Below are 10,656 nucleotides of genomic sequence, written 5' to 3'. Positions count from 1 at the left end.
TCAACACCTGTTATTCTCTGTGGTTTTGATCGTGGCCATCCTAAAGGTTATGGGGCAATATCTCATTGTGGTTTTGATTTGCATTTCCCTGATGATTAGTGATGTTGAGCATCTTTTCATATGCTTCTTGGCCATTTGTGTATCATTTTGGAGAAATGTCTGTTCAAGTCATTTGTCCATTTTTCAGCTAGGCTATTTAATTTTTGTTGTTGAATTGTAGGAGTTCTTTACATATTCTGGATACTAACCCCTTATCAGATACACGATTTGCAATATTTTCTCTCATTCCATAGGTTATGTTTTCACCCTGTTGAATACGTCCTTTGATGAACAAAAGCTTTCGGTTTGCAGTAGTCACCTGTGGTTTGGCTTCTGTTAAACATCTGCCTGTGGGGCCACAGCTCTGTGGGAGGTGCTCTTATTTCTGGTGGCACGTGGCTGCCCCGGGACCCTCTCTGATCACACGTGATCGGCTTTTCCTGATTTCCTTCCAGCTGAAGCTCTTAGACGTGGAATTCATGGAAGTGCTTCATGGCAGAGTGAGTCTTGTCTCTGAGCTTTGCCAGAGCTGGCACCATCGCCTGAAGGAGAGAGAAGGGCTCCGCATGGGCTTGGCAGCCGGTCCTCGATGTCTGTCTTTGGGGTCCATGTGGGCAGTGTAGAGAGAACCAGATCCTAGAGTCAATCCAGAAAAAGAGAAAACTTCTTTGGAAGAATAATCATTTTTGGTTTGCTAAAAACAAAAAGTATGAACAGGAAGTCTTGACCAGTCAGAGAGAAGGCCTCCTGAGGTAGCCGCCTCCTCTGCCCAGTGCTCCGAGGGCACGTGGCTGCTGCTCCTCTCTGGGTCCCGGCTCAGAGCTCCGGGCCACAGTACGGGTGTGCCACTGCCTCTCCGGCTTACAGTGCCCCCCACCCCAACCACGGTGGCCTCCAACCTCAGGCCACCTGCTCTGTCTCAATGCAAAGCCATACACAGCTGCGGCCTGCTCGCCGGGCCTGCGTCAGAGCCTCTGAGGGGCCCTGGAGGCTGACCTCCCACCTGGGCTCCCTCGCTTCCATCCTTCCAAGTCAGGCCGAGAGGCCGAGCCGGGTGACAAGAGCAGCGGGGAATAGGATGTTCTCTGCTCATTTCTCTTTCCTTTCTTTTTTTCTATCTCCCTCTACAATAGCAAAAAGCTGCCAAAGTTTTTCTGTGCCCCTCTGTTGTGGGCTGAGTTGTGACCCCCAAAAATTCCTGTGTTGAAGTCCTAACCCCCAGGACCTCAGAATGTGACTGTATTTGGAGACAGGGTCTTTCCAGAGGGGATTAGGTTAAAATGAGACTGTGAGGCGGGCCCTAATCCAATCTGGCTGCTGTGTTTATAAGAAGGACACAGTTAGGACACAGACACACAGAGGAACAGCCATGTGAGGACACAGGGAGAAGACGACCATCCACAAGCCAAGGAGAGAGGCCTCAGGAGAAATCATCCTGCTCACCCCCTGATCTCGGACTTCCAGCCTCCAGAACTGTGAGGGAACAGATTTCTGTCGTGCAAGCCCCCCGGCTGTGGCGTTCCTCAGGGCCTCCCCAGCACCCTCACACCCCACCGCTTTCTCCCCCTGCAAAAGCATGGAGACGCTCACCAGCTCCAGCAGCAGCACGTCACTGTCAGTGTGAATTCGAAACTCTCCCCAGGCTGACTTGTAATATTGGCAAGGGGCTGTGAACCGTGAGCCCAGCATCCTGTCCTGAATGGGTACGTTCCGTATTGAAATGCCACTTGTAGCCCTCTGTTTCCTGGCGCTTTTGGCAACAGCCCAATTTTATGTTCCAAAGAGGAAAAGGAGGGTTGATTTAAAGACTCAGACGTTGTTAGGCGTTACCTTGATTTATGTCAAAATAATATTAACCAGTTGAATAACAATGGCTCACCATTCACCTGCAGCCAGCGGGCCTGATAAATCGAGCACATTAATCTCTATCGTGATGGCATCAATTTGTGCCAGCCGTGCTTCTAGGTTAAGAAATGTGTCATGTTGTCCCAAATGTACGTCTGCTTGGTACAGGGTTGAGTTAAGTGGTTCCAAAAAACAAGCGTGTATATTTTCTCTAGGGAAACTCTTGTATATTATTTCAGCTCAAAACATCTCTCACACACAATTCCTAATCAGGAGTGAAGATCAGGGTTTGTCCGGCCGGCCCAGCTGGAGGATCTGAGGCCGTGGCTGAGCAGCGGGGCCCGGGGCAGGGCGGCAGAGGGGCTCCCGCGATGCCTCAGGAGGAGGCCTGGCTTGGGCGGCTCCTGTTTGTCTCGCTGGCATTCAGAGATGTTTTTCAAGCCTTCCCGCACTGGAGCTGAGAGGGTCTGGAAGGCAGTTCCCCGAGTTGTACCGCGGAGCTCTCCCAAGGGAACCTGCTCAAAAGCGTGACTTTGTGAGAAGGGGACTAATATTTGCTATTTCTTCTTTTTCCCTCATTTCCCAAGGGAAGGCTAATCTTTAGAAACACAGAACCTCTAGAGGCCAATAAAATGGAGCGTGAGAGAAGCGAGATTGTTTCATTGTTGCTACCATGAACTGGAGTTTGTTTTTACTGGGTTTCTTTTCCCTTCAGGAAAGCGCTGGGTAGGAGCTCTGACAGATTATTCTTGCACCCCTGGTTCTGGCTTCCCCCTCATTGTTCCCGTTGCCTTTTATCACCAAGATCTCTGTCCAGTTCAATGTCAGTGTTTCATGGACTCGTTCCTGCCGCTGGGCTGCTGGCCCACCTCTGCCCGGGCTTCCCGAGGGTGATAGTGTGTGGCCCCCAGCCACCCTTCACGTGTGAACCGCCTTGAGGGCCCCTGAAACCAGCTCAGGGCGTTGGCAGGACAGTCACTGCACTGTCTGCTCGGCACATCCCAGTGGGGCCGAGGGCCGGGCGTCCAGCGGGACGGGAGCCTCTCTGTGTGGGGCCGGGGCTGGGAGCCCTCGGGCTGCGCCGTGGGTCTGATGACCAGCAAGCATTCATGATGCAGAAACGTGCAACCCAAAGGCGGCGATAACAGCAGAGCGGGCTCGAGGCGCTGCCATTGAAGGTCCAGTCAGGGCTTGGGGCAGAGAGCATCGTACGTGCAACCGAAACGCTTTCCTGTGCTCGATGGCAGTTAAACGCGTGGAAATCTGCAGCCAGGGCTGAGTTCAGACAGTGGGGAGTTTAGGCACGAAAAGTGGGTGAAGGGCTGGGCCCAGGAGGGGCAGGGTCCTCTTCCCACCCCAGTGACTCCTAGATGGAGCTGTCCACGTGCCCCCCCGGGGCAGGGCCCGGCCCCCGAGCCGTTCACTCACCCTAGCGTTCACCTGCAGGGCTAGTGGAGGGCCTGTCTTCCTGCTTACTGAGCCTGGCGAGACTGGAATGCAGACCAGAGGATAGTGACATCAGAAACAGACGCCTGGGTGAATAATTTTGGGAGACTCAGCATTTGATTCCCTCTGTAACCTCCCAGGGTAACCTCGTCCAGGGGGCCTAGGCCTGCCCCTGAGAAGGAGCCTGGAAGGTGCGTCCCTGCTCCTGCCTGACGCACCCAGTCTGACTCGGGGGTGCATGCGCCCCTCCGGAACTCCCCAGACGGCTCCCGGCAGCTCTCCCAAGGTCACCTCTAACATGGTCTCTGAACTGTGTGGAAAGTTAAATTCCCCTGGAAGGAGCATTTTTCACGTGAAAATGCTGTCCTTGTTTGTGGTAGTTACAGGGGTCAGCGATGTGCTTCTTTTGTTAAAATGGGATTGTCTTTTCATCCTCAGAGAAGAAGAAAGGTGTCGAGTCCCTCTGGGCTGGTGCACTGGGGCACAGACCCACCGCAGCACGACTTCTGCCCCTGGGGCTCTTGGGGGTTCGAGAGGCCGCCAGGGCGGGACGGAGCACCTTGCTCGGGGAGTGTGGCCGCAGCGCTCCAGGCACCGGTGTCAGACGCGGAGCACAGCTAGGAGCGTTGCTTGGGCCTGTCCTTACAGAGGAAATTAGGTTAAAATCCAGAACTTTTAACCCACGGATCCTGAGCTGTGACTCCCAGGGGAACACAGGGGTCCCTCCTGCAGCCTCTGCTGCAGCCTTTGCATTCCCTGGTCAGTACCTGACCTGGGCGTGTTTCTGTTTAAAGACGCCATGTTGAACACAGGGTTGATTCTTTCACACTGAGCTCACAGCCAACAGCACTAACAGGCTTTCCTCCAGCTCATGTAACACATATCTTTTCTCCAGAAGGCTCACCACAGCCTCCTTGTGCCGAGAACACCAGACAGCACTTAGGTCTTCCCCTGCAAGGCAGAGATAGGTCCACGGCCCGCAGCCAAACGAGTCAGCAGTGTGTGGAGACAGCAGCAGGTGCCCAGGGACCGCCCAGGCCCATGCCCAGAGCCAAGCCTGGCACTCGGGCCACAAAGGCGGCCTGCCAGGACTCTGCCAGGAGGCCCCCAGCCCCCAAGGACTCTCAAGTGTGTGGGTGGGGGGCCTATAGGCAGCGTTCGAGGGGCCCTGTCACACCCTGCTGCACACAGCTTCCTGCTCCCCAACAGGTATCCGGGGGCCGGCATGTCACGCCCACGGGTGTGGGCTTGGCGGAAGCCCTTCCCGATGAGGGCATGGTGACACTGTGGGGCAGCAGACCAGGGTCTGGAAGGGATGACTATGGTCTGGCGCCCACTTCCATTTCCCTTCTAAAGATCCAGTGTGTGTAGGGGCTGCAGCCTCTGAGGCCCTGCCTGGGTGGGAGCATGCCAGGGTCTTGCCATGATCCTCTGGGGCTGTCTAGGAGATCTGGCTGCAGAGGGGGCCACGTCTCCTCCCTGCCCACCTGTCACTTTGCCCCCAGTTCTCTCTCTGCCAGCTGGGCCAGGGCCAAGTCTCCGAGGGAGGCTCTGAGCGGCCGGCCGCCGGCATGCTCCGCAGCCAGGGAGGTTCGCCTTGCCCCGGTGAGTCCTGTGCTGCCGAGCGGATGCTGCGAGCCCGGGTGCACAGCTGAGCCCTGAAGGCTGCGTCCGGAGAGGACCATGCCTTTTGCAGCCCTGTAAATGCTCTAGGACATAGCATTCCTTAACCTCTTTGAGGGGCCACGGGCCCCTTAAGTAGCTTGATAAGCCCTGTAGACCCCTGAAAATCAGTCATCAGTGGCCTACATTCATACATGGAGGAAGTGCTAAATTTTAGTTAGAGGTTAGTGAAAATAAAGACGCATTTTTTCCCATCCAAGTTCGTGGATGCCCTGAATGCTCCCCACGGGGCCCACAGGGAACCATGGGCCCAGCTAACCCTGGGACAAGGAGGTACACACAGATTGATGGTCCAGAGCAGACTGTGGGGGGGGGGGGCGGGGTGCAGCGGGCACCTAACCTGCAGGAGGAAGGAGTGTGAGCGCCACAGCAACATGCAGAGCACGCCAGGCAGGGTCCAGGCCAGCCTTCGCCCTCTCTCTCTGGAGAAAGGAGCATCTGGCCCAGAGTGGAGAAGACTCTTTCCTCTCTCGTGCAGTGGGCATGATGCTCCCCCGATGCTGTGCGTGTCTCAGGACCTCCACTTCTGGCCGTCAGCCTTCCCCCAGCCAGCAGAGGGCCTCTCTAAGCTGGGAAGGAGGATCCAGCCCATGGTGTGGGGTCCCTTCCTGATGGAGCACCACCTTAAGAGAGGGACTTTTTTGTGTGGTCTTTTTTATGATGGTAAAATATACATAAAATTTACCATTCTTGGGGCCAGCCCAGTGGCACAGTGGTTAAGTGTGCACGTTCTGCTTTGGCAGCCCAGGGTTCACCAGTTCAGATCCTGGGTGCAGATATGGCACCACTTGGCAAGCCATGCTGTGGCAGGTGTCCCACATATAAAGTAGAGGAAGATGGGACAGATGTTAGCTCAGGGCCAGTCTTCCTCAGCAAAAAGAGGAGGATTGGCAGCAGGTGTTAGCTCAGGGCTAATCTTCCTCAAAGAAAAAAAAATGACCGTTTTAACCATTTTTAAGTGTATAATGCCACTGAATTGGCTTTTTCATCTTCCCCAACTGAAACTCTTTCCCCATTAAACACTAACTCCCCATTTTCTGCTCCCCCAGCCCCTGGCAACAACCATTCTACTTTCTGTTTTTACAAATTTGATGACTCTGGGGACCTCATAGAAGTGGAACCATACAACATTTGAAAAAACTAGCGTATTTCACTTAGCATAATGTCTTCAAGATTCATCCATGCTGTAGCGTGTCAGGATGTCCTTCCTTTTTAGGACTAAACGGTATTGCTTTTTGTGTACAGATCACATTTTGCTGATCCATTTCTCTGTCAGTGTACACTTGGGGGGCTTCCACCTTTTGGCTGCTGTGAATGATGCTGTGTGAACAAGGCGCAAGGAGGGGTGATTTTAGAAGTTTGAAAGGTTCCCACCTCTGTGAATGTTAGCATTTGAGATGCTTTTTTACCCTTGGAAGAGATCTGGCAGTAATCTCGTCACTTTAGCTACAACTACATCTAGTTTTCTTCCAGCTCCCAGCCCACGTGGTTATCCTGGGCACCGACGTGGTGACCTGCTGCCTCTGCGCTCACTCGGCCAGCGCTCCATCTGCACCAGAGGTTCCACCGGCTCACAAGGTGGAGGCCGGCCAGATCGGGGCGCATGGAGGCCCTAAATCCCAGACCCCGTGAGAGTGCATAAAACCAGCCAGACCCTCTCTGTCCTTGTGATAGTACAGGGTGGAAAGTGGCCTCTTGTAGAAAACTGGGATTAAATACAACTCTGCCCAACCCTCCAGTCGCCACCGGGCCAGGGCACGCTTGACTGCACGGCAGGAAGCCATAGCTCCATGCACTGGACAGCAAGGTCACTGAAAGAGAGGCAGCACCTGGGAGGCCTCAGTCAGAGAGGGGAGGGTGGTTGGGGGCACGTGAGGTGGGGACAGGAGGTTCAAGAGAAGATGACAGAGAGGCCCCTTTCCCTGTCTTGTTGGGTTACTGGTCAGTAGCGGCACTGCTTGAATTCCCTGGCTTCTCTGAGTCTTTCTGGAATCTGTGCTGTGTCTTAGGTGCCTATGATCCAGCTCAAGGACATGCTGACTGTCTTGCAGAGCATGTGTACAGAAGGAGATCTTCCACAGAAGGAGCCTGGGGACAGGCCGTTCTCTCCACGCAGTGAGGACGGGAGGAGCACAGCCCCATGCTAGCGATGCTGAGTCTGCCAGCACCTTCAGTTGTGTCAATGCGGCACGGAACGAGAGAAGAAAATGCAGGACATCAGGTCTGGTCTCCGCTTGACCAAAGGCGAGGTTGAGAAGGCTGCCGCCGGCCCGGGCTCTCAGGCGACGAGCGCTCACTGCCCTCCAGTGGCGAGACGGGCGCAGGGCTCGCTGTGCTCCAGGCGTTCGCGGGAAGGCCTGGCTGCCACAGTCCCGTGCCTGCTACCATGCTCGCTGCCTCGCACACTGTTTCAGGACGTGCGTGAGCCCGGACACATTATGTGTCGGGTGCTATGGGCGTATGAGATGAATTATACATTTTTACTGAGCTGTGTTCTCCAAAAATTCTTATGTCCTCACCCCCAGTACCTCAGAATGTGACTGCATTTGTTAAAGAGGTGATTAAATTAAAATGAGGGTGATAGGGTGGGCTTGATCCAATCTGGCTGGTTCCTTATAAGAAGAGACACAGACACAGAAACAAGAGGGAAGGCCGCTGATGACACAGCGAGAAGGCACATCCTACAAGGGGCTCTGTGATCTCGGTCAGGACGTGAGTCATGGAGGTGTCTCACCACAGACCCGTGTCCTCGGCAGGGCTGGGCTGTCCCCACACCGGACTTGGTGGTGAGCCTCCGGAACAACAGCTCGTGGACCCTGCCAGTGCACAACTCTGTCCATCCTCCTTCTCAGATCAGGCGCTGGTCTGCCACCCACGAGCCATGCCTGAAGACTCTCCCCGCTCTGGGTGCTGTGGGGGACCTCAGGAGGGACCTGTCCCCATCCCCCAGGGGATCTCCCAAAATGTGCATGTGGGGATGGCCCGGCCCTGCAGGCAGGAAGGCAGACCCGGAGCTGTTGAGGGCCCACTCCACACGCACTCGCCTCTCGGGCTGGAGTGGGCCTGGGAGCTTGCAGACCCCTTGCCTCTCAGCCCTGCAGCTGGCCCCTGGGACTTAAGCAAGGCTGTTGACTCAGAGGGGAGAAACCAAATCTCTCACAGACGTGATGCGCATGCAGGCCTGACCCACAGGCTGCTCCCCTCACTGTCCGGAAAAGGCTGGGCACCAAAGTATGAAGAGGTTAGACTTGTAAATCTGCCAGTAAAGCACCACCCACACTATGTGGGGCAGCAAGTCAGAGCAGGTACCCAGGATGCTGGCTCACCCGGAAGCTGGGTGAAACAACTCAAAGTGGGCAGATGAGAAATTTCTGGACCTCTTGCTTCCGAGGGTGTCTTTCTGTCAGACTAAAGCATGCTCTTGTCAGAGACCACAACCTTGTTGGCCTGCAGGCCCAGCTCCCTCCTGTGGCTCCTCAGAACATCACCACCTCCCATCCTTTTGCCCCTTCTCACCACTTCTCACCATCACTCACTTTCTCCACCAAGTCTTCTCCCAGGTCTCCAAAGCCCTTGTGGGCTGTTTGAGTCCTTCTCTTACTTGGCTTCTCTTTCTGGGGCACTTGACATCCTTGATTATTCTTTCCCTCGGGGTGCTCGAGCCCCTACCTCTCAGTCTCTTGCTAGATGTCTCCCCTTCTACTCTGTGACGAAATCCTCCAGGGCTCTTTCCTCGTTCATGTGTTCTCATTCTCTCCCAGGGCCTTGCCTCCCGCTGGTATGTGACCCCCCAAAATTTGTCTGGAGCCACAGATCTGCTGCCCCCATCGTGCTTCCTGTCTCAGTGGATGGTACCACTGCCGCCTACTGCCTGAGCTGGCCTCTGGGGCCATCCACTGTTATGTGGCTGATTCACCTCACACCTCTTCCTACTTACCCACTAGAGCCACCATGAAACAGAGGCTCCTCCACGCCAGGACATGTCAGCTGGGTAGGTTTCCAGCAGTTACTTTTTTTAAAAAACAGCTTTATTGCAGTATGATTTAGATACCCTATAATTCACTCATTGTATTGAGTTTTAGTAAATTTATAAAGTTGTACCACCATCATCTCAGTCCAGCTTTGGGACATTTCCATCACCACAAAATGTTTCTTGTGCTTGTTTGCAAACCCCACTCCCTGCTTCCACTCTAGCTCAAAGCAGCCACTAATCTGATTTCTATCTACAGAGCTGCCTCTCCTGAATATTGAACATCTACTTTTCATCAATTCACTGTAGGTACTGAGGCCCAGCAAGGTTAAGAGACTTGCTCTGGAGACGTGACACCAGCAAAAACGGCGGAGCTGGAAATTCTCTCCTCTGCAAAATCAACAAGGACACTCTCAATTATTATCATAATCAACTTTTTCAAAACTCTGGAAATTTGTCAAAGGCTTGTAGAAATCTGGGGAGTTTGTTCCAGGAAAAAAGCTGAATCTTAGTAGGAACAGTGAGCTTTGTGGTTTTAACTCTCTCTGTTCTCATTCGCCTCTCCTTAGCTCCATGGTAAGCTTGAAAGCCAGCAGCCTGTAATCACGGTGAAGATGAGCAGCCTGGCAGCCACTGGAAGGTGCAGAACAGGGTTGAAGTTCTTTCAAAGACCCATTTCCAGAGAATTGTCCTTATTTGACCTACCTGGTCATTCCCTGAAGACTGCCCCCACACAAAGGCTGTTTTCATTTGATCTGGCTTGGAGCTTGGCCAGTGCAAACAGCCTTTTCCTCAGGAGCATTTGTTGAAAACAATCAGAGACAGTTGTTGAAATGTTGCCTGAGGTGGTTTATAACAGTTGGGGAAAACAATAGGTTAACCAACACACTTACAAGGAGAAGCTGGGAAATGAAATATCTATGAGGCTTTGGAAAGCTCTAGCATGTCCTTGGGAGTCGAGAAGGGTGTGCATAGGGTTGTGCATGTACTCAGGAGAACCTCAATCCTCCCCTCTGGCTAACCTTGGGGCTCTGCACGAGTGAAAGGTGGAGGCTAAGGTGGAGTCACAAACGGCCTGGCTGGGTGCTGCAGGTGTGCCCCCTCCCACACACAGAGCCCCTCCACAAAGGCTGAGAGACATATCGGTTCCACGCAGCTAAAGAAATTTCTCTACAAACCTTAGCTGACCGTTAAGTTACCTGAGCAGAGACTTCAGTGGTCACATAGGAAAAGAATATAAACTTTACATATTTAGTTCAGGAAAGTCACTAAACAAACAAACAGCCACAATAACAAACCCTGGGGAGGGGTGGCCAGAATCTAATTTCTAGAGTTGCTGCATTATATTATTTAAAATGTCCAGTTTTTAACAATAAAAATTATGAGACATTCGAAGAAACAAGAAGGTATGCCCCATACACAGCCCCTCTATCATGTGTGGGTCATACTTTCTTCCTCAGGGGGAGGGGTCCCAGAGGAAACCCAGGCATTGGATTCACAGGACAAAGACTTTAAATTAACTATTGTAAATATGTTCCAAGAACTAGCAGAAACCATGTCTAAAGAATAAAAGGAAACTAGGAGAATGATGCCTCACCAAAAAGAGAATATCAATAAAGAGAAATTATAAAAAAGAACCAAGTAGAAATTCTAGAGTTGAAAAGTACAATAAC

The 10,656-nt window shown here is 53.1% G+C and overlaps 2 long non-coding RNA genes across 2 annotated transcripts; one reads left to right on the top strand and one right to left on the bottom strand.

The window, feature by feature from the left end:
- On the bottom strand, positions 1-1,741 carry LOC139084407 (uncharacterized). The gene is made up of 2 exons (XR_011541744.1): positions 1,630-1,741; positions 1-675 (listed from the first exon to the last, which is right to left on the bottom strand). It is a non-coding gene; the product is annotated as an uncharacterized lncRNA (long non-coding RNA).
- Positions 1,742-7,710: 5,969 nt separating this feature from the next.
- Positions 7,711-9,501, top strand: LOC139084408 (uncharacterized). The gene is made up of 2 exons (XR_011541745.1): positions 7,711-9,004; positions 9,293-9,501. It is a non-coding gene; the product is annotated as an uncharacterized lncRNA (long non-coding RNA).
- Positions 9,502-10,656: the final 1,155 nt, after the last annotated feature.

Source organism: Equus przewalskii, chromosome 7 (assembly GCF_037783145.1).
Source record: "Equus przewalskii isolate Varuska chromosome 7, EquPr2, whole genome shotgun sequence".
In the NCBI taxonomy this organism is placed as follows: domain Eukaryota; kingdom Metazoa; phylum Chordata; class Mammalia; order Perissodactyla; family Equidae; genus Equus; species Equus przewalskii.
This window is presented reverse-complemented; position numbering and strand designations above follow the sequence as displayed.